This window comes from Gymnogyps californianus, chromosome 3, assembly GCF_018139145.2.
Source record: "Gymnogyps californianus isolate 813 chromosome 3, ASM1813914v2, whole genome shotgun sequence".
In the NCBI taxonomy this organism is placed as follows: domain Eukaryota; kingdom Metazoa; phylum Chordata; class Aves; order Accipitriformes; family Cathartidae; genus Gymnogyps; species Gymnogyps californianus.
The window spans coordinates 87387655-87410813 of NC_059473.1; positions in this window are offsets into that span (position 1 = coordinate 87387655).

The following is a 23159-nucleotide window of genomic DNA, read 5'->3' on the forward strand; positions in this document are numbered from 1 at the left end:
ATTTCATTCTGAAAAGTAGCTATTAAACCTGCATGTAAGCTAATATTAAATATGCACCATCTTAGCTGTATTAAAAACACTGTCATTCAAATATCAAAATGTAATTGACCCAGTTAAAGAACAACAGTTGTGAATTTATTTTTCATTCTGGTTTTCCTCCATGAAATCAGCCTGTTTTCTTTGGAGAAGAATGAGGAAGGAAAGCCTCAAATACATGGATGTAATTACCTTCATTAAAAGCCGGCTGAACAGACTTTATCCTGTGGGGTCTACTCTCTTGTCTCTCTGAGGTAAGTTCCCATGTATTTTTAATGGGAAACTTATTACCAATCAAACCTGTATTCTTGCACTGGTACATGAAGGTGGATGTTCTGTACTTTTTCATCATGCTGGGTCTCCTGGGAAGAGCAGCTCATTATGGTGTCAACTGTCCCTGCCCTTTGCAAAAAGCCCCACCAAGGTCATATCAAGAGGTGATGGATAAAGGCGAGCTTTAACCCTTGACCTTGACTTCCCTGGTGCTGAGTGTTAATAAATCTACATTTAGGGGTAGAGGTTTTCTCCCAGCTGCTCTTTGTTTGGGAAAGGGGGTGACATGCTGATGCACAACAGGTTGCATTTCCTCGGGCAGTGCTTGGGAAAGGAGGCCTTTGTCCTGCCTCCACCACAGAGCCCCACACCCGTTGCAGGAGGATGGCTATGAACAGGACTCAGGTGTCTGGTGGGGCTCAAGTCACACAATGGGCTGGGATGTTTTGGGTATATGGGATCTCCTGTTTTCGCAAGGGAGCACTTCCTTGGTACCACAGAAAACAGCAGGGTTTGCTGTTCTCTCTGCTGGAGCCCGTGGGTGAGGCGGAAACAACATTTACCTGTGTCATTGCCTTCAGAGTGGTGTTTGAGGTGACCTTCGAGAGACTAAAACTTTTTAAAAAGGGGTCCCCTCCCTGTCACACCCATGGGCAACCAGCATTGTTGAGTACCAGGAGGAAACAAGTCCTTTGAAAGGCTTCAGAAACCATAGGGATGTACTTCAAGAGCAGCCTTCAGCTCGCCCCCTTGCTTAGCAGCCTCTTGCCAGGTAACCAGAAAGCCCTTCCCAAAGTTGTTCAGTGCCATTGCTCTACGCGTCCAGGAAGCAGCAACCCCAGTGAAGGAGAGGCCTCTCCTCTTGTCTGCCTTTCGTCCTCTATTCGTCTGCTTAGTTTTCTCCAAATGCTCAGTCTTTCCTTTTTTCCCATTCTCATCTCGTTTTCTTCGGCTATCTTTAGACAATGGCAGTGGGCTCACTCCATCCTCTGCATTGTTTTTCTTAGGAGCTGTAATGCTGCTGGCTCTTAGGTTTCCCAGCAGTGAAAAGGGCCATTTGGGGCACACCTCGACATAGATTAGAGAATGAGCAAATTAATGTCCTGGGCTGGTGCAGTGTGCTTCCGAACACTTTGTTTCTTTTCTGATGAAAAGCATTGCCCTAAAACTTCCAGTGCATGAAGGCTGCCTGTGGTAAGCCAGGTGGAAAAATTAGCTCCTGCATAGAGCTACTCTCAATGGCTCTGGGCATTTCAGTGCTGTCATCTTCTAGGGAAGTTAAATTGCTTTGTTCCCTGTATCCAATTAGCTCTATAATCAACTTAGCGGAATGTGGAGCAGGAGTGTGCTGAGATCGGGTATAGTCATTTTGTCAGAGGTTATGTTCAGATTGATCTCAAATTGGGGCAAGGACCCATGAGGGGATCTCAGAACAGAGGGCAGAGATTATACCGAGCTGATCAAACTTGGAGCCTTTACAGAACTGGGGAGGGGCTTTCTGCACACTGGAGGAGAAATACCAGAAATGCCAGAAATACCACGTACAGAAATTAATGGTACAAGCATTTGTTTTTTATTAATTTTATGTAAACATTCAAGCTTGCTGTCAAAAAAAGCAGCCAGCAGTAGCACTGAGAGGTGAGCTTTAGAAGTGCCAGGGTTAGCAGGTAAGTGCAATTGGCTCTAGTATTGTCCCCTCTTGGGCTTTCTGTGCAGCAAGGCTTTGTCCTGTGACTCTGCAATTTGTTTAAACTGATTTATTGCCAGAAACACATTTAACTCCTTCTTTCTGGGTTTCTGATTCTACATAGGATGAATAGCTGGAATGAAACCCGTACCCCTTCTAAATCTCACAGTTTGTGCAAATATATTGGAGGAAGTGTTCACAGCCCTGCAGCTAATTGGCCAGCACTTTGGAATAGCGAGACCTTTCTTCACAGCTCCTTTGCAGTGGGCACCAGTCCAACATTTGCTTGCATGATCAGCCAAGGTGACAACCGATGTCAGAGCAGTTCAACGTGGCACAACCCTTTTGCATCCAGGGCAGGCTCTCTGAGACATCACTGGCTTCATCCTGCCCTGTCTTTGCATAGATATTTCTGACAAATGCCCATTTGCTCTTTGGATGAGTTCTTTCAAGCCCTGGCATATAGTGCAGAGATCAAAACTAAGGCCACATGAGTAGGTCAGCAATCCATACACCGGAGAAGCAAGAAAGGCCAAGAAGGAAATGGAAATATAATGACCTTCTTCCAATGAGGCAAATGAAACTGCAGTGTGTTATTCTCAACTTCCAGAGTAATCTGTAGAGCAAGGAGGCATAAAACAAGATGGAGTGGGAATAAATAGAACAAAAGTGGCCTTCTAATGGCAAATGAGAGAGAACAATACCGTCAGGCCTTGAGGCATGGTTGGCCCAGCTGGGGACTGTGATGGTTGTGTAGTATTGTCAGCAAAGGCGTACCCAACTCAAGTATGAAGTCCTACGCTTTTGGCTGAGCAGTAATCGTTTATCTTGTGTTCTGCTTCTTCGAGATCTCTTCCCTTGAGTTCTGGTTGGTTTGCAAGGAAGACACATTTTCTTCATGCCCCTTCACATCTGTCTCATGTTTCCCCTTCTCCTCATTTATGACTGTGTTGTGGATGCTCAGATTTTGGTGCATTGGGTCCTATGGTAGTGCTGGCCTGCTACTGTGTAGTATGTCAGGCTTCTTTGGGGCCAGGCGATCCACATCATGGCACATTCCCAGTCTCTCTTCTGCTGTGATGGGACATGGAAATTAAAAGCTTGTGGCTCTGCAACTGCACATACAAGCAATATCAGCTTAGCAGCAGGAGGTGGTTCAGATTTTCATGTCCAAAGCGTGAGACTTGATGGATTTGTCAACATTCAGGAACTTCCTGTCATCCTCAGGTTCATCATGTGTGATACAGATCTCCCGGTGAATGACAAGTGGTGTGAGCCTACTGCAGCAACAGAAGGCAAGGGGAATAGTTATTTTTAATGTCCTAGGGGCACCCATTGTCCAGATTACTCCTTTGCCCTCACCCCATATCACTGCCCTTTAAGGTTCAAAAGCTGGCGTGCGTCTTCAGCATGGCTACAGGAGAGGAAAAATAAACAAGTTTTCTTCTCTCCCCCAGCTGTGCTGAAGCTGAAGAAACTTTGCACCTTTTGCAGACAGAATTTAATATTTTCGTCCTTGTAGTCTGCCAAGCAGAAACCTTTACAGAAAAAGGCATGGTGATAAGCCAGAGCAGGAGCCGTCTCTGTCTCCCAGGTCAGGGAAAGGTCAATGCACATTAAATGAATATTGGTGGTGCTTCTGTTACAACAAGGCCTAAGCAGTTCAAAGCCAGGCTGCATCATCTGTGGCTGAAAATCATTTGCAGTGCTGCTTCCTGAGCAGCAGATTGGCTTCCCATTACACAGGCTAATGAGAAAGTGTCACAAGTGGTCTCGGTAATAATGTTGCAGAAGAACCCCCCCATTCTCGGCACACTCGCAGAGGTTTTGATTAAAAAAAATAGAAAGAAAGAAAGAAAGGAAAAAATATATTCTCACAACTTGTTCTTTTCTATCCTCAGCCTCAAAGTCCTGAACCTGGAAATCAAAGCAATGGGATCAAGAGAACTGGAAGTGAGAGGTGCGTGTGCTTACATCACTACCCAACCGCTATTCCACTAAAGCCCTTAGCAGAGCAGAGCTGTCAGCTCCCAAGGGCAGTGTGTTGCATGTCCCTGGCACCATCAGATTATACAGTGGCATTTTAGGATTTCCCAGGTAAAGGTATCAATTTTTGAGACTTGCCTTTTTTCAATATCTCCACCCCACCTCTCCCTGGACAGTCTCGCACCTAGTTGCCAACAATAGAGCAAAGTGGCCTCTGATCCCTCCAATCTCATGCCAGTTTGGAGCAAAGACTCAGGATCTGGGTCAGGACAGAAATGAAAAGATGTCCACAAATCAGAGTTCACCACAGAGCCTTCTGGTTAAGACACAGTGAGGGAAGGTATCTGACCTTCTGAATGCAACAGCATGGGGACTCTTACTGGGCTGGTGTGTCAACAACAGTGCTAAGCTGCTACTTTACAAACTCTTCTTGGCCATACAATGTATCTCTTTTTGCATTTGGATAGCTGAGGGGGCAATACTCTGCCCTCTGCCCCTTAACGCACTCCTGTTTCCAATGCAGCTCCGGGGAGGAACGGCAGCAGCCTTTGTTATATACTACAATGATGCTGACAGGTCAAAAAGCATCATGACCATAAACCACTTCTTTCCAGGCTAAGGCCAAGGTTTGCAAAGATCGATTTTCCTGCCTTGCATGCTTCCAGGAGCCTTCATTAATTGCACTCCATTTCTCATGAACCATTGCATTAACGCTGGCTTTCTAAAGACCCCCACTAGAAACACTGCAGACATAAAAACAGCAGAGTATACCACAACCTCGGAACACAAGTATTCCTTGTCTAATTTATTTGTTGCCCACTACTGTGTATTGTACATTATGTTACAGAGGTTATGAGAGTGAGAAGTTCCTCACTGCTGCCCTCTGGGTCAAGCCAAAACGTCAGGAGAAGAGATGAAGGGAGGACTACTGCTTTTTCCCTAAGAAGAGGTGGGCATGGTACAGCCTTCCCAAACGAAGGGTGGGGTGGGCAGTGGGCAAAAGGGGCAGCAAGCAGGGAGCAGACTGAGAAGCACACGAGAGAAGAAGGAGGCCTGTCTGTGACAGGGGAGCAGGCTTAATGCCAAACCTTAGTGGGATTTGTTGGGCTCAGGAAGCCACTGAAAGTTGAAAGACTGGAGGAATGGGCCTACCTTTCTAGGACCCAGTGGATAAAGGGAAGGTTGTTTACCAGCCTTTCTAGTTAATCTGTTTCACCCACTCAACCTGAATTTTCCCCATTGAAATAATTTACCTATCTTTGAGTTATTATTTGTATTTTTTATTAAGACTTGATTCAAGAGGCTGGGATACTCTGGTGTCTTCTGTGTGATGGATTCAGCTGGAAGAGAGAGATCAGAAGGTCTGCCTCAAGGCTCTGGTCTGTTTTGGGCACACACAGCCTGGAAAGTGGGATGTGTTCTCTAGAGGAGGTGTTTGCTATTATCAGCATCACTTGAATGAAGAGAATACCCATAGGCACTCTGCCCTACATATGCTCACAGGGCTCCAGGGCTGCTTGTACACTTAGGTCCTCAGGCCCCTGAATAACCTTCTGGACCACCACTGCAGTGCCATCTAAATGTCTCACCTGGGCATCTTTTCTGTGGTGTCGCAGTTCAGTGACTCACTGGTTCCTGGCCAGATCTTGCCCTGATACGAAGCCAGAAGCTTGCCAGCCGAGACTGAAGGAAGCTCTGGGCCCATGCGCCAATTTTACTGCAACCATGAAATGAGTCACAGATTCTGAGCCCAGAAAGCTAAACTAGAGCATTCTTTATGTTTAATCCTCACCAGAAGTCACAGTACATCCAGTACATTCTATGATAAATTACAGACTTCAGATGGAAGAATGAAAGTGTCAAAGACCAAAAAGGTGCATTCTTATCACTGTGCACCTGCCCTTTTCAGCATATGCCCAATTTTGACTCCCAATCTCGTATTCCTTCCAAAAAGCAGCTTTTACCCTAAGGTATCACATGGGTCAGGCTCTGTTCTCCAGAGGAAGTGATTACTATTAGAAAGTTGGAGGGTTATTAAAGAATGAAGTGTGGAGAATTTCTGTGAAAATTTTCTTGGGCATTGGTAAAAAGTTTGCCTTAATTGGCTGAGAGTGCTGTTTCAGAAACAGGCCAGTCTAACAGCATAAGACTAGCTACAGTCACCTCTCCTTTCTGCAACAGATACTTGTACTGCAGCATTATGAGAAGTGAAAAAGGGGGAAAAAAGGGACAGGGAGGAAACAAGTCAGATATTCAAAGAGAGACCAGAATGAAGTGAGTGACATTGGTGACCCATCTGGTCATCCGAGATTAGGGTGATTTGGGATTTAGAAGACATTAATACATAGGAATTCTACACATTAATACACATGCTACATCTAATTCTAATTAGAGAGGGATGTTTTCCCCCTTCTATTAGACTGCAAGAAGACATAGCCAGACTGTGAGTGCTGTGCCTGACTTCTCACAGGATTTTGTAAGGCTGGGTTAACCAGGATACCCATTAAATTGGGGCCTAGCGTTTGGGAGGCAGCCTCTCAACTAATCTGGGCTACCATGTCACTTAACCTCAAATCTAGAAGAGGCATTGCAAGCCCCAGGACTAACAGTCAGGACAAGTCACAGAGAGGAACATCACTGTGACTTAAGCTGTCAAAATACTAAACACGAATAATAGGAAGGGGTGGTTGAAGGGAGGAAAGCTAGTAACTTTCAGGGCATAAAAACACTTATAGGTTAATCCATCTCTGCGGGTTAATCCATCTCTGTGGTCTTGTTGGCATTTAAAGTTCCCCTGCCTTTGCCATAGCATAAGAATGGGGAGGCATAACTGCTTAGAACTAGAAAATATTTCAGCCCCTGGGTTTTGCCTGGTCTGTGTCATTGCCATTAAATAGAAACTGTCCTTAACAGGCATCTTCAAGAGAAAACTACTGAGTGGGAGAGAGGGAGCTGAGACCTCAGTGGCTTGCCTTCTGGTGCTTCCTCTCTTTCAACAGTGCAGATGTTACTTTCCAGTCGGGTTTAAGAGAGAATCCCTACTGTTTGAGGATGTTGAGAAGATTAAGGGATTAAACAGAAAGGGCTCCATTGCAAGAATTTCTCTTCCAGCTGGTGCTCAATTGGGGTAGAAAGTTTTCTGAGGTAGAGAGATATGTTGTGCATACAGATATATTTGGCTCCTCTGATTAATTTAATGTTAATACAGTGTCATATTTTTCCTTTGGAGAAAATTAGAGTAAGATAATGCCACATGCTGTCAGTCTTAAAAGGAAATCAGTAGGGACAGCTGAAGTCCTGAAATTATTTTTATCAGGCTTTTAGTTCAGATTCATGACCCTCCTCCGCTCCCTATGTAATTTTAACTTTTTTCTTTCAGTTTTATCACAAGTGGCACAATTACAAATCTATGGCTGGATAGAGTAGGTGGACTGTGAATTTTCTCTCCCTTTTGCTGGGTTAAGCCCTGCCTTTCAAGTTATTTTACACATAAAGACATTAAGCTGCCTCTGATCTTCACGCGCTTTCTCTTGGTTTCTTTAGAATACAAAAGTGAATGGCTCAAGCAATCCGAAGCCCATTGAAGTCAATGGTCCATAGAGAATAGAATGCCTCTTTCTTACCATGTATTTTTGGGGGCACAGAGTACAGTGCAGAAGACTGGGTGTATTGGGGAGGGAGAACTGTAGCTGGCCTTTCCTCTTTGTCAGGTGTTAAAGGATTGCTAATGCACTTTAAAGGTGGTTTGAACTTAAAAAACCCCGCCTAAAATAAAGAAACACATCTTATTTTTTCATACATTGAACAGGCACCCTGTGCAGTTAAGAAGGGTAGAAGAACAAACCATGAGCTGGACTGACCGATCACTGTTACATGGGAAATTGTGCAGTTTGTTGTCTGCTTTTTGGTACAGCATTTTCTCTTCCTCCATTCTGTTCCTATATTTCTTTCTCTTTCTACCTTGCTGTGCACTATTTCCACCATGTTTCTTCTTTGCATTTATCTTTTTCCCTTTCTTCCCCTTTCTTTCTACAGGGAGTGATCAAGGAGGCCTGGTAAGGACATTGTCCTGTTCCCTGGCCTCAGTTTAAACGTGGACACACCATTAACCTAATCAGCCTTCACTCTCTTCTTCCTCCATCAGACTCACATTCCCCCTACGGTTGTTTTATCTCATAAATCTGATTGTCTGGGATAGGAACCTTCAGAATTGCAAAGTTTGTCTGCAAATGAGATAAAATGAGTTCTCATCCCTTCTAAGTGCCTTGAAGAGGGATTGTAAGGGCTGGTGCAGTCTCTGCTCGATTACTTATATGATTATAGGGGCAGTAGTCAGGAAAAGGTGGAAAAATATCACATATTCTCTGTACAAGTCACTCATCTTTTATAGTCATTTACCCTTTATTTCATAATCGAAAAAAAATCACCAGCACTGTCATTCCTTTCTATTTTCCTGGTAACCACAACAAAGCCCTTACAGATCCAACGTACATGCATGCATGTAACTTGAACTGGGCATGACTTAAACCAAGAAAAGGAAGGAAATTCACAGTTCTCCCACTGCACCTTTTTCAGCTAAGGTTTTTTTGTTTTTGATTTTTTAATGAAAATTGCCAGAGTTGCAGTGCCATTGTTAATACTGTTACGTTTGTTGATATCATCCATGCTGTTGCGGACAGCAGCAGGGCAAGTTCTTCAGGGACCCGTGGATGCGTTCTTCTCCAACCCCACCCATTACAGCTGTCAAGTAATAAATGAACTGGTTCCTTATGTTAGTTTAGCATTGGCTTGTGACCTATATTTTCAAGGATGCTTTATCAGCCTCCTTACCAGCGCTCTAACTCCCCCGGTCCTGCTCCTGTGCCTCCCTGTGCAGAGCCCCTGGGGCTGCAGCAGCCTCCCGGCCAGCTGGAGGGTCCCAGCTGGCGTGCTGCCTTGCTGCAGTTGCTCAGAGCATCACAGCCGCTGCTGGGCTGGTGCGCTGCTCCGCCTGCCCCAGAGCACAAGGCTTATCACTCAGGGAGGATTGACACGAGCTATTAGTTGTGACGGACGCACACTTGACTAGTTCTGATAGTGGTATTTTCTTTCAGGCTGTGACATTATTTGAACAGATCACCTTTGTTTAGCACTCACCATACTCTCATTTGTCAAACAGTTCTCTCAAAATAATGTGACTGTACGAAGTTCCCAAATATGCCTATGTTTGAAGCGAGTTCTCTGCTTTTCAGTCCTTCAGGTGCCACTGTTAAGAGCTCAAACACCTTTGTGAAAATAAAGTTTGGAAAAAGTTACTTCCCTGCTTGAGCGCAGATACTCAATAGGATTTTCCTTATTGCTCGTAACTGCTGGTGGCACGTACAGGAATTGAGGCTCAGTCAGAGCTCTGACTGTTCCCTAGATTTTATGCCAGCTCCTTTGGGTAAATGAAGTTCCTGGAGGGGACATAACAACCTGGGGAAGAGGGGATTATCTATGTAGACCCCTGTGTAGGCCGTGCTCTAGGTCTCTGAAAAATCATGCACATTTTCCTCATTCTGCAACCATGATGGGATGAGCATAGCCCAAGCAAACTTCAGAGCCATGTGGCATCAACTGCCAGGGCAAGGAAGTCGGAGCCATGCAGAAGTGCAGTCTTGTATACGTAGGGCTCGGTACTCATCAGTGCACGCATGTTCAGTGCTGAAATACAGATATAAGCCAATAGTGCTACTGTAAGCTGGAACCAGTGGAAGATCAGAGAACTGCCTGCCAGTGAGTACAATATGTATTTTGTGGTGCCACAGTTCAGGAAAGAAACAACTAACAACCCTTTTAGGAGGAGAAAAACAAGTTAACATATTGTTGCTGCACACTGTGTATATCGACAATCACGAACTCACAGGATTTATATGGATATACAGAACAGAAACCAGCTAAATGTAGCATAATACTTTTTCATGCCCAGACAGGTAATTATCCTCTCACTTTTTAGAGAAATAATGCTTTTGAACATGTCAGAGAGCTGGAAATGAAATATGTTTTCAAGATTAAAGGGGACAGATTCCTGGGTGAGTTAGAAATGTTTGTGTAATTTTTTTAATCTTAAACTCCTTCCCCACTCCCCTCCCCAAACACCCCCAGTTCTTTCCAAGTCCAGAAGGATTTCTTTTTCCTGTTGGCTGCTGAAGGACTGCTAGGGGCCACCTAGAGCAACTCAAAGCAGGACTGTCACCAGCGATAGATTAGATCAGCTGTGGCTTTGTTTAGGTGAGTTTAGAGATGATTTGTGGCTTTGCTGTTAACTACCAGATGTCTCTGTGCTGTGCTGGGGATGGGTTCCCACAGAGGTGGGCTCACTTCTTACAAATATGGAAAACAGCGCATTCTTCTGGGTGTTACTATGCCTGCTCAGTATGGTTCAGTATGATGTTAACAGGACATGTGTACACATTAGCAAAGAAACTGTCAATTAAGATATCTCACCTTAGTATAAAGCTATTGGACACTAAGAATATTTGTATTTGTGGTTCCACACCACACCTGAGAGCAGTACTCTATGGAATTATCAAAGGAGCTGATTAGTGTAATGAATTTTGATCCTGTCCAGAAGCTTTAACAAATCAGTTTGCTGAGCCAGTATCACCTGATGAGTATGTGTCAAGGCCCATTGTAATTCCTGGCAAAATTAGAGAAGGAGGCAAACTGTCATTGCAGGAAAATAAACTTGTGTGCTGAAATGTACACTGCATGTGCATGGAGAAACCAAGCTTTGTTATTGTGCTCAGCAGGATCACGTAGTGATAAAGTGGGATCACTCTGGCATTTCAGAATTGCTGCGTGTGTCGTAGCATGGTCCTCAAAATGTCAGAGCCTCGAGGAAGTGATGGACTGGTTTCTTAGCAGGTGCAAATCCCCAGAGCTGCCCTGGGTGCACTGATTTGCACCATGTGGAGATTCTAGCACAAATTTAGACCACAAAGAAAATAATTTTTAGTGGAACTAAGCTTAATAAATCTTAAATAAAAACTCTGTTTTTGTAAAACTTATATATTTGCTTATCTTTACTTTTAAAAGGGTGCATTTGTGTAGAGAAAGGTTGGACTTTGCTAACTCCCTTTGCACAAAACAGCACAAGCCCCTACATGGCTGTGTGTGATTATTACATTAACACATCTCTATGGTTACACCACAGAAACCTTTAAGTGTGAATGCATTTTTTTCCCTTAAGTACCAAGATGTTCCTGATGGAAAAAAAATGACCTCTTCTTGGCTCCTGAGATAGAGTCAGGGATGTGATTAATGCTGACTGTATTCCACTGTTTTTCCCTGAAGACTAGCTATTAATATTTTCCAGTGATGTATGTCCTTTCACTTAACCACAAATGAGTGGTCAGCAAGGTATCTAAGCCCACATTTTCTATTAAGAAATCACTTTCACTGTACCACCCCACATAGGTCCTTTGACTTAATACCCGAGGACTGTCTCTTCCAAGAATGCATGAATGGACACCTCATCCCATCTTACTTTTTTCCAGTTATCTGCCATTTAAAGCAGATCCAACAGCCTGTGAAACGGAGGGTATTTCTAGATTTAGTAGATTACCTGGTTAACTCACAGTGGCAAGCTACTGAAAAGCCTTACACATCAGTTGCTATATGCTGTTTGATGTACAGCCTTGCAAAGTCTGTTTGATTTGGCTTTATTTTTGGTTCCATTAGTTGTATCATGAGGTTGGCCCAACAAATTAGCTGACACTTTCAGAAGGATCCACCTCTCATTGTCTTTTAAGTAAGCACGTTGAAAGAGAGGAAAGGTATCCAAGGTCCAAAGCTGTGCTTTATTACACAAATGTGCACAAATAAATAAAAAAACCCCTGCAACAAATTAAACCACAACAAGAACAAAAGTGCAGCAGAACAAATCAGGATACTGATGGGTGAGACAGATTAAATAAAAGCCTTGAATTCAAAACTGGTTGCTAGAAGGGTGCTCACTCTTCACTCCTGTCCAGCAACTTTCAGTTGCTTCTCAAGATCTATGAATTCCTTATGGTCCTCTGTAGATTCTTAGGAAAGTCTCCTTTCCTCCATAACCCCAACCCCCTGATCTAGACTTTGCTTCCTGCTACAGGCAGCCCTCATTATCCTCCCAGACATTTCTTCATCTGCACTGTGGCGCTGCCTACTCTGTGCCCAAGGTCTCTGCCATGCCACATTGCTGCTGGGAAGGAGCAATGTCTTCCTCTTGTTGCTTCTCCAGGGGTTTCACCTCACCTGACAGCCAGGACAAGCTCCCTCTGTGCTGCTGCCCACTGTCACAGCCTCCTTAGCAGAATATCCTGTCCTCAACCTGGGCACCATCCTGCTCAATGCTGTAGAAACATGCAACGGGAAGAAATGTTTGGCATGAAGAGCTTTATTTGGCACCAAAAGCATTGGTTTTATTACAATTTACCTTTGCTCTCTCCCCACCATCGTTCATTATAACAACCTCAATTTCTTTTTAAATTACATTGCAAGCTGCACAGGAGTGGGGAAACCTGCAGCTGAACAACACCCTGCACAGACAAGGAGCTGCTCTTTGCCAGACATCCGGGGCATGTCCTCACAAGAGATCAGGGCAATAAGGGGATGATGGAGGCAGCTGTGAGGTAGGTTTTGTGTGCAAATGGTCCTAAAGGAGTGGGACCTGTGGTGCTGGCACAAGCAGGCTTGTGGCTTCACAAGTTAACGTCTGCCAGGGGATTTTCTGTCTCAGCTTTCACTCTTTATATTTAGGCATTTATATGACTCCAGAACTGGATTACAAGTTCTCCGGATGCAGTGGCACATCATTTTGTCTTGTTACAGATCTTCTCTGTTTCCTTTCTGCCCATTAATTCCTCATTCTATGTCCTGGTGCCAGCAACTGAAGTGTCCAGTTAGTATCAGTTTTGCAATGTATATTCTTAAAAAAATTATTTTTGTAATTCACACAATCATGTGAATGCATATGTTCAGCACTGGAATGATTGCAACCTCTTGTCACTAACAGATTTGAATCAGGAACACATTTGTCTATGAATTAGTGTCTAGTCTTTTAACAATGTCCCAAACACCCCAGTTCATTGGCAAGACTAAGTTTGCTGTTTTCCTCCATGTAAGCAAGGGATAGTATGTAAAAACCAGTGAGCATGCCCCTGGTGTCTGGGGGTCCTGGCTGCATTAGGGCTTCAAGCAAATCGCATGACCAAAACCGCAAAGTATCAGAGGCACAGAGTCACGTATGCTTTTCCCCTTCAACAGATTTTTTGCTCTGAAAAAGCAGGACGCAACTGTTGTACATGTCTGTTCTACAACTGGCTCTTCACCTCTCTGGGAGTGACCATTTTGACAGAAAAGACAGTATTTCTGCCTTTGAATAATTTTGATAGAAGAAAGGGTAAATAGTGTCCTCCTTTCTAAAGAGCTAACAGCAAGTGGCGTATCTCACTCAGAAAATTTTCTTGAAAACGCCCATGCCTCAAAGATATATAATGTTCCTGTTGCCAGGAGGAAATTGATATCTTCATGGGGAGGGCTTAATAAATTGAAGCACAGTGGTCAGCTTCCCAGAAAAATGTCAAGAAGGGTAGGTGTCAGGGAGAAACTATAGTAACATGGGAGGCAGATGCAGAGAACTAGCAATGTATGAGTCCAGGCAAATCAATTCCTGCCACAATTTACCATCCTAAAATTGCATTAAAATGAAGGTGAGCTGAAAACCTGAAAGGCTTTTAGAATAAATAAATGAGTTAGTTTTTTGGAAGAACTATATAATTTAAGGCATATGGTCTGAGTAGGTGAGGCCCAAAATTTCATTTAGTTGTGGGTTGATTTTGTGTGTTGCAAGACTTGGGACTCATGAAAATGGTCTAATTAATTCGTATTTATTTTTTGCCTGTAATTGTTTCCTTGTGGTGTTTGAAAGCTCCAATTGCATGGTAGTCCACATGAGCCAGGAAAGTGAAGGTAATTATTGTGAGCAAGTTCTCCTAGACACTATGGTGATACAAATGATCATATAAATCAGCCAGCTCATTCAGTGATGTGAAATGGTGAAAAATAAATAAGATTTATTTTCAACTTAGTTCACTTCAGATGGTATAAATAGAATGAGTTATAAGTATTAGAGATGAGGATATTTTTCCTAAATATTGGCCAGATCATGAGATTGATTTCAAAGGGTGACTCCCTACTAAAATCAGTAATTCTGCCTAACAAGTGACTGGTGGCTTGATATACCAGCACCGTCTACCTGGAATGCCTTTAATCAGGGAACAGGCTCCAAATCAGAGACAGCCTCAAGGAGCAACAATGATGTTTGGATTTACATGTTCAAAGAAGCTTAGATTTAGGGTTTCCATCCATCTTATTATATTTTAGGGGTAGTTACAAACTACAGCTTCAGATAGCTAAAGTTGCAGCAGTTGGATTTAGGCCTTTTAAGTCTGCTGTTTGTAATTTTGAACTGGTGTGTTAAGAGCTTTTTGGTCTCTTTTACCTGCAAAGACCCAGCAGAGCTGATTTAATCTCTAATGGCAAAAGCAAGGCAGAGAGGTATGCTCCTTCTGTTGCTTTCAGAATCAATAATGTCAGCCACTGCATTAGGAGAAACGCAGACCCTTAAATTTAGATGTCTAGAGTACAGTTTAGCTGTTCCTGCCTGTCTGACTCTGGTTATTTGAAATACTTTGCAATGTGAGCACCCAGGACTGATGCCTGCTTCCTAATGTACCTGATGTTAGAGACCCTGTGCTCTCTATGTTAGCAATCCTTTATTAGCTTTTTTGGATAGTACTTGGTGCCCTTTAAGCAGGCAAGGCTGTATATAAGACTACAGAAAGTAGATTTGAGCATGGTTTGTATAAAAAATGCACATCTTTTGGGGTTGTTGAGTAACATTTTATGTCTCAGAATGAAAAAGGCAAGCTATGTTTACCATTTAGGAAAAACAGATGGTTATTGTAGGGCGTGGGGAGAACAAACACAGAGGAATGGGTTGTTTACAATGGGGATTTTAGCATACATGCAAATCAGAAATATGTGGGGATGAAGGTGAAAAAATAAGTGCTTATGAGGCAATATGGTCACACATGTCACGTTATTATCCAGACAAATTCTCAGTTTGGAGCCATGTTCATTCAGATTTTCTTTTAAACACCCAACCTGGACTTCCAAACTGAGATGCATGGAGAGATGGCAATGTCTTCGGTGTCTTTAGATGTTGAACTACATTCCAAGAAGCTTAAACTACCTTAAGTCCCACTTCAGAATAAACTTTCCTGGGAAAGGAGTTGCAGTGATAGCTACAAGGCTATTCTGTGGTGATAGTGAGAGATGACTGACTTGCTGGGAAAAGAGGAAGGATGAGACACCAGAAAGTGTCTTGAGGTATCATTCACTAGAGGAAACATGGCAAGCTTGGGAATCCCTGTTCAGAGGCTTAGGCCTACCAGGTAATCATTAGGAAAACCCCATTAATACAGTCAAGTTCTCTATTGATAGCTTGATTCTTAACTCATGGAGATGTCAAGGTTTTCAGATCTCAAGCCACTATCTCCATCAGAAGCAGGGCTTCCTTGTTCTGCCTGCTCGTAGCAGAGGTGATGTCAGGCTGGGTCACTGCTGGGGAAAGAAAGCTTGCAGGGAGTCCAAACCTGGTGCAGGCACAATCCTAATGGCTACAAGGTGTGTTGCAGGATACAGGAAATAGGGCCCATTTCTTCTGCTCACTCAAGTGTTAATTCTCTTCAATGAGAAATTAAAAGAATAGGACCTACGTGAACAAGGGAATACAAGTTGAAATGGGGTTGACCCACTTTCTTTCTTTTCTTATGTGGCACCTCCTAAATCATGCCAGGGAAGATGGATTATACTTTCAGTCATGAGATAAACCTGTAAACTAGTTCTTGTCTGCAGCACTTGTGTATTATAGATCTTGTGTCTCCTGAAAGATGAATAATTACAGTCCCTGGGGAGATACTCTTTTGAAAATGCAGTCATCATGGATTCTGCAGTGTGGGATAGCTGTATGGACAACGATGATAAAACGAAGAGCCTTCTTGTCCCCAACAGGCATGAAAGTGAAATGGGAAGAAAGAACAGTTCTCATTAGATTAATGAGTGGGGCTTCCAATTTCTGGACAAGTTTCTGTTTCCTTTGCTTTGATGAAATAAATACCATTTGATGAGGACTGCTAAGTACCATCAAATCAAACTGTGGCATAAACCAATTGCATATGCCCTGATTTAAAGCAGGCTTGCCCCAACACAACGTCATATGGAAGGAATGGATCCTTCAGAATAAATTGACTGGATTTTCTTTGCCTCTTTTCCTGTTTGGCAATCTGTCTTCATTGAAACCTTGGTGAATCAGATAACAAAACCTAATGAGCTGTGCATCATAAATCTGTAACGTATCTCATGGATGAATTCTTCCCTGTGCATGCGACATTTACCCTATATTTAGAATTTCAGGCATACTCATTATCCAAGTGCTACATGAAGAAGAGTTTATAAGAATTCTCTTTGAGCATATGCCCCAAATGTAACATACAGAGATGCTACATAAGCTCTCTTTTCCAGGAGCCTTTTTGGAGTAAATATTTGAAGTGTGTATTGTAAAGAAAGTAGTGCATAAGACAGAGCCATGGTTATGAAGTAAATGAGCTTTTCAGGTCATACCTCAGCATCTTTTGAGGTAGATGGAGAGTTCTTTGTTCCCATATACTTGTCTGCAGTAGCTTGCATGCAAAGATCACTAAGTGATACTTCTCTCTCTGCCTCTGTTCAGTGCCGCTGAACCAGGCAATTATCATAATCGGTACAGTTGTGCTCTTATTGCCACTCTGCATGAATAGTAACAGGCATAATGGTCACGGAGACCCAGCTACCCTTTCACCAAGAGATGTCATGCACTCAAAAGGGAGCAGAATATAGCCAAGCTTATATTGCCTTTGCCTGCCAACAATATTCACCATCATACTCCATTTTACAAAGAAGTGTTTCTCAGTAGACATCGCTTCTTCAATGCATTGGCCTAGGATTGATCTGGGTAGAACAAAGAAGACAGGATTTAATAACTATGCAAGTCAAAATGACCCTTCCAGAAAGGTGACAACAGCTGTAAGTGCACGGAGACACAGAGCTTGAAATCTTCGCACACATGCAAGGAAAGCTCACCATTTTGCCTCTGGCGTTTGGACTCAAAGTGGGAAAAGGACCAGAGATGTCTTCAGCTACCTCATTAAGTGAATGCACAGCTACTCTCCCAGGAGCAGGGTAGGGTGTTTGTCACTCTCTAGCTTAAATGATATATTTCAAAGCCACTGTTGTTAGCTTCCAACAATGCCTCAACCTTGAAAGGAGTTTCTGTGAAGAATAACTTGAAAGAGTAAAGCATCTTCTAGCTCTAGGAAGACAAAAGATGATCAGCATTTACAAAGATTAGAGCGCAGACACAATAGGATGCTATTCAGGACAAGTATTTAGATTTTTATTACTGCTTGCACTATTGCTACTACCAGTACTTTTGTTATTGTTATTATTATTATTATGAAGGCAAACACAAAAGGCCTGTGAATATGTTCCTCAATATACAATACCTAATCTCTCCAGAATGACAGTGATTATACAGAAATGGAAGGGAAAACAGCAGTATGAAGTAAAGTCCCAGCATTTAAGCTTCATCAGTCCTTAGGCAGTGACTCTGTGTCCAATCCAAAAAAAAAAGATATATTGATTAGACATGAGAACATAAAAAGCACATACCTGCTAGAGCTTCGCACACAGGAACCAAGTAAGTTCTTGTCCAATTTTTATCATGTTATACAATACAAAATTGGCTGGACTAGCATTAATAGACTATATTTGATCTGATCATTGCACCCTTTCTATCTACATGCAGCATTTAAAATTCATATCAATATCACATTAGGTCAGAATCAATAACAAAACTCAAAGCTCTTTCAGCTTGTCCTAGTCTAAAGACTAGATGTAAAAAATCTAAACCTTTTCATTATATCTCTTAGGACTCAGAATCCTGTTTTAAGACACTTAGACCCCTAAGTCCCAATGTTATATCGAATGCCAGCATTGACTTGAGATGGTGATGGTGTTTCTCCCAGTGTCTCTGGCCATGGTCCATTTTCTGGTGGTGAGCTGTCCCATATTGTTTTAGAAAATAGCATTTAATGATTCAATATTTTGCTTGTCGGCATTGTGTCACGGAGCAGTGTTCTGTCAAGCAGTTTGAAAAGGGCAATAGCTTGCAGAGTGGAGAAAATAAACCACCAACAAACAATAAAAGAAGAAGATTAATCCCAGGGCAAAAAAAGAAGGGGGATTTGCACAGCCCCTGAAATTCTGGAGCTTTTGGCTTGTTTCTCATAGTGAGTCATAAAAGAAGTCCAAGAACGGACAGATCCTGACAGCTTCACAGCCTGGCAGGATGCTGCACACTCGTTCTGCAAAAAACCCTACCCAGATGTGCACAGCCTGTTGTAGTCCAAGTCAAGAGTGAAGACAACCCCCATCCCACTCTGCTTCCCGCAGCCCCTCCATGTTCCCAGGGTAGGGATCCCGCAGGAGGAACGACCCTCAGCTGGCGCCAGGTGGAGGGAAGGGAGGAGAAGTGTCGAGATCCGGTGGGCTAGCCTGCAGTCTGATTGTTTTGCATATGTTTGAGGGGCATTTCTGCTACAATGTGGAATAGCATACAGAAATCTAGTCCAGCTAACTCTACCTAAATGTGCCTGGGTTCATTGAATCAACAGCAATACTTCCCAGCACTGGGGGTGCGAAGGCTAGAGCCTAGGAAAAAAGAGGAGAAGATTTTGTGTAAGAGTTTCCTGTGAGGTGTGTGAGACAGGAGAAATGGCTTTAAAAATTCCTGTGAGCTGAGAAACTGTGTTCAGTTCTCGCCATTACGGGTACTCTTCCAAGAGCTGAAATAACAAAAGCTGTTAGCAGAGCTGTGGGAGTTAGCCAGAGTGGCCATCAGAGAGGCGAGCAGCAGGAGCGAGGGAGCAGGTAATAGAAATAGGTCACTCCATCAGATCAGATCAGTCTAAATCAGGCCTTGCAACTTGTCAAAAATTAATAATCTCAGACTGAGAGGGAAGGTTACAGCATCATGGGAGAAGCAACCCACTAGCCTCCTCCAGAAGACTGAAATTGTTCAAGCTGTAGTTATATTTTAACAATTAGGTATTGCTACTCTACCTTGTCAGAGTGGTGTTTTTTCCTCCCTTTAGTAAGAATATTGCTTATCAGCAATTTGATCCCTGTTTGCAATGGATTCAGCTCTTCAAATGTGAGAAAGTGCACAACAGTTTTCGTAGATTTTCTGGGGAGAAGTTCCCTGAAATTTGGACCTTGTGTCTGCAGCTGCCCACTGGGTCTTGGTAGGAGGGATACACACCCCTAGTTTTCAAGGCTACCAGCTTTGCATGCACTTATCTGTTATTAGTGGAAAATTTTGCCCTAAAGTTTATAAAACTTGAGAAGAATTGTAACCACTCACAAGTCAGGAAATACTGTTGCCCTTCTCTGCCTACCATGGGTTGACAAGGTTGCCAGGGAATAGGCCAGTGCAGGTGATCTCACCGGGGCCATTCCACCATTGACCATGTCCAAAGGCAGGGGCTCAATTTGGTCCAGGAATACCCTCGTCTTTCAGCAAAATCTCAAGATCACAGTGTAGTATCCCCAACATAAACAATGTCCTGTCCTAAGTATTTAGTCTCTAGATTTCACTTATGTCTGACTACCTTTCTCGCTTAGTAGGATGCAAGGGGGTGGTGGTGGGGAGTGTGTGTGATTGGGCCTTGCAAGGGAGACTTTGAAAGGTCACTTTTGTGGAAGGCTGGCTGTCAGCCACAGGACTTCTATGCCAGTCATGGTGCTCCTACAGTCTCAGCACACCACTTTCATTTTCAAGATTTTTTGGAGAGCTTGTATTTAAGGAAACAGGAAGGTGTGGAGTATCTACATGATCTTGCCTGCTTTATCAATATATAAAGTATTGTCATGCCAGGTGTAACACACCCTGCATTACAGGTGATTAATTGTTACATAGAAGGATGGAGAGAGAGAAAAAGAGGGGGAGAAAGATTACTTTTGCTAGACTGGTAGATTCAGGAATTTTCAGGGTGAGGACAAGACTCCTGGACTCATGAAAACTGAACGTTTCCAGGAAGGAATGTTCTCACATTTCTATGTTCTGCTGTTCAGAGAAGGATGTTTTGTTTTGTTTTGTTTTGTTTTGTTTTGTTTTGTTTTGTTCTTAACAAAATACTGTTTTCTGTTCTTGATGTGGCTGCTGTTGAACTCCATCCTACCCTGCAGGCGTTACCTTCATCTCTGAAACAAACATGCCTGAGTCCACCTGGGTTTGGGAGAACACTAGCCTCCTAACATATTTTACCAAAATCAGGTACTGACCTGTAGAAATAAAACAGGATCCCACATATTACCTTTTTACACATGGCCTTTGCCTTGTCATGCTGCACCTCCTTGCTTCCACCTTTCTGGTATGCAAGGTAGAGAGGTGCTTGTATAGACTGTATAGTCTGTAATATTTAAAAAGATGTCAGAGGTACTATATAGCGATAGAAGAATTTTAGGTACCGGCTGGTGCATATGTGCGTGTGTGTGTGCACACGCGCACCCATCACCCTTGCCTACCAGATGAAATATACATGAGGGCCGCTTATGAATTCTTTCCACTGGCTGAGCCTGCAAAAATGCTCTTGTAGATTACTAGGCAGAGATGTGTCTTTTGGAGGTAAAGGGCATAAATGCTTTGACTGCATTCTGCATGCATATAGCTATCCCGAGTATAGTTACACCAATTATTTTACCATCTGAAATCACTCAGCTGGAGTTCTCCTATATGTCTGAGCATCTAGTATAGGGAAAAAATTTTCTTTGACTTGAGTTTGATACAGTCCACTAAAGGAAGAGGCTAAGGTGGTAAACATGGCACAAACCACGTATGGGCTCAGGTCTGCAGAAAGATGTGTAGGAAAACGAGTGAATAACACCACCCCAGGGAGCTGCAGGGAGCATTAATTCATGTGCTCTTCTACTGCCTGCTGTCTATCGTATCCCCAGTGGAAATACTCCAGGTCACTGAAGAGGTGAGCCCTTATCACTTCCCCAGAGCACGGCAGTCACTTTGCATCTCCCTGCTCCAGCTGGGGCAAGTCAGGAAAGTCTTGGTAAGGATGTAGCTGTCAGGAGCACCAACCTGGTGGCAGTTGAGTTATTACAGGAAAATGGAGTACAAGTCTTGCTATGAGCCCGGTAAAAGGCAAAGGGGAGCATCATTAAAAGGTGCATTGTTACGGACACTTTACAGCTAACAAGAGTGATGCTCCCTTGGGGGGAGCAAAGCCCTGACCAAAGTGTTGTCTTTCTTGCCTAGGATGGATCAGCAAGGAGATGATATACTCTAGAAAAAGGTAGAGCCAAGATAAATAGCAAAAGTACAGTTAGCAACTTCACAGGGAGCATCCACAAGATAATTTATGACAGTGAAGGAAGGAAGGGTATGTACCATGGTAAGTGTTTGTATAAAAGAAGGGCAGTTCTGCAAAACAGGCTTATTAATACAAAAAATGAAAAATGGCATGGTTTTTACATTTCCATAGTTGAGGACACTTGAAGGCACAACTCATTCTTTATTTTTTTATGGTAACATCTTTCTCCATTAACTCTTCACAAGGATTTTGTTGCCCCTACGAGAAGATCTCTTCTGATTTTTTTCTTGGCAGCTTCCCTAGGAAGAAAGCCACTCACACCCCAGTGGCATCAGGTTGATGTTTGACACATGTAAGCAATTGGGAGCCAAAAGTAGCCCTATGCCACTTTGCTTTTTCTCTTCGGCTGGTGATGAGACACATCAAGACAGGGTACAAAATAATTCCCAGACCAGGGCGTTTAGAGCCAGAAGGTTTATATATTGGTAAAATTACTAATCACTTCTTCACTCTTCAGTGCTTGCTTTTCCTTTGATGGCAGCCAGCTAACCTGGAACAGCCTGGTAAGTAAGAGACACTAGGTGGTTTTGGATTCAGCCTTTGAGGTTTGCTTGAAACAAGCCTAGTGGCTTTCTCTCAGTGGCTCAGGAGTACTTAGTCCACCTTCCCTGTGGACCAGAACAGCCTCCTGGTCATCCTTATTCAGCCCTGCAGCTTTGAGTGGGGAAGAGCAAAGCAATTTCCCTTACCTGCTTGCTAACACCTGTCCTGTTACGCAGGAGGAGCAGAGGATATGTAGTTCTCCCACCCAGGCTTTTCATGGCCGTGTCTGCCACTGCCTAAGCCTTCATGTCTAACCCTCAAGCCTTGACGGTCCATGTCTTAGACAGTGGAGGTGGCTGGCCCTGAGCCCCACAGCCTGCTAACGCAGATGACTAGCCAGCTGCGAGCTGTACGAAACTCTGCCCTCTCCCCGCTGAGGGCTGTAGGAGATGGGAATGAACTGGTGTCACCTACAGATACCCATACACAAATTCAGTTATACATAAACCCTACTTTATAAAAAGTTTGTGCCTGACCTTGGCTGCTCATCTGACCTCCCTCCACATCCATGAAGAGACCAATGCAATTTGTCTCATTCTGAGATAGGGGCTTAAGATAAGTCATCCATTGCAGCTATCTCTCCCCCATGACTATAGGAGGCATAATTCATTGAGGGGACCTCAGGTTTAGATGGCCAATGTTAGATGAGGTGAATCCCACCTCAAGGACACAGGGTCACATAGGGAGGTGGTGATGGAGCCGAAAATAGGAACCAAGTCTTGTGGTCTTCAAGTGGGGGGTCACCACCACTGAACCACCTTGTGGAGGATGCAGGGCTGCGTTGTAAGTCCCTAAGAATAAGGTATATGTGATGGGGTGGCAGTGGAGATTACTCTATGTAAACATTGGTTTAGTTTAATAACAGGACTATTAGGGAACTAGCTGGAAGGCTGCACAGTGCCTCCAGATTAGCAATTAGCATGGCGGGGGTCATGACAAGACAGCCAGAGCTGGGAGGATGCTATTTCCAGAGTCCAGCTGCAGATTTCTTTTGCCAAGGCCAGGAGTCAAAAGATCCCAAGGATGCTGGACATTAAAAAGCGAGTTCCTTGAAAGAGAGGTTCACTAAGCTGTCAGGGAGCTGTTTG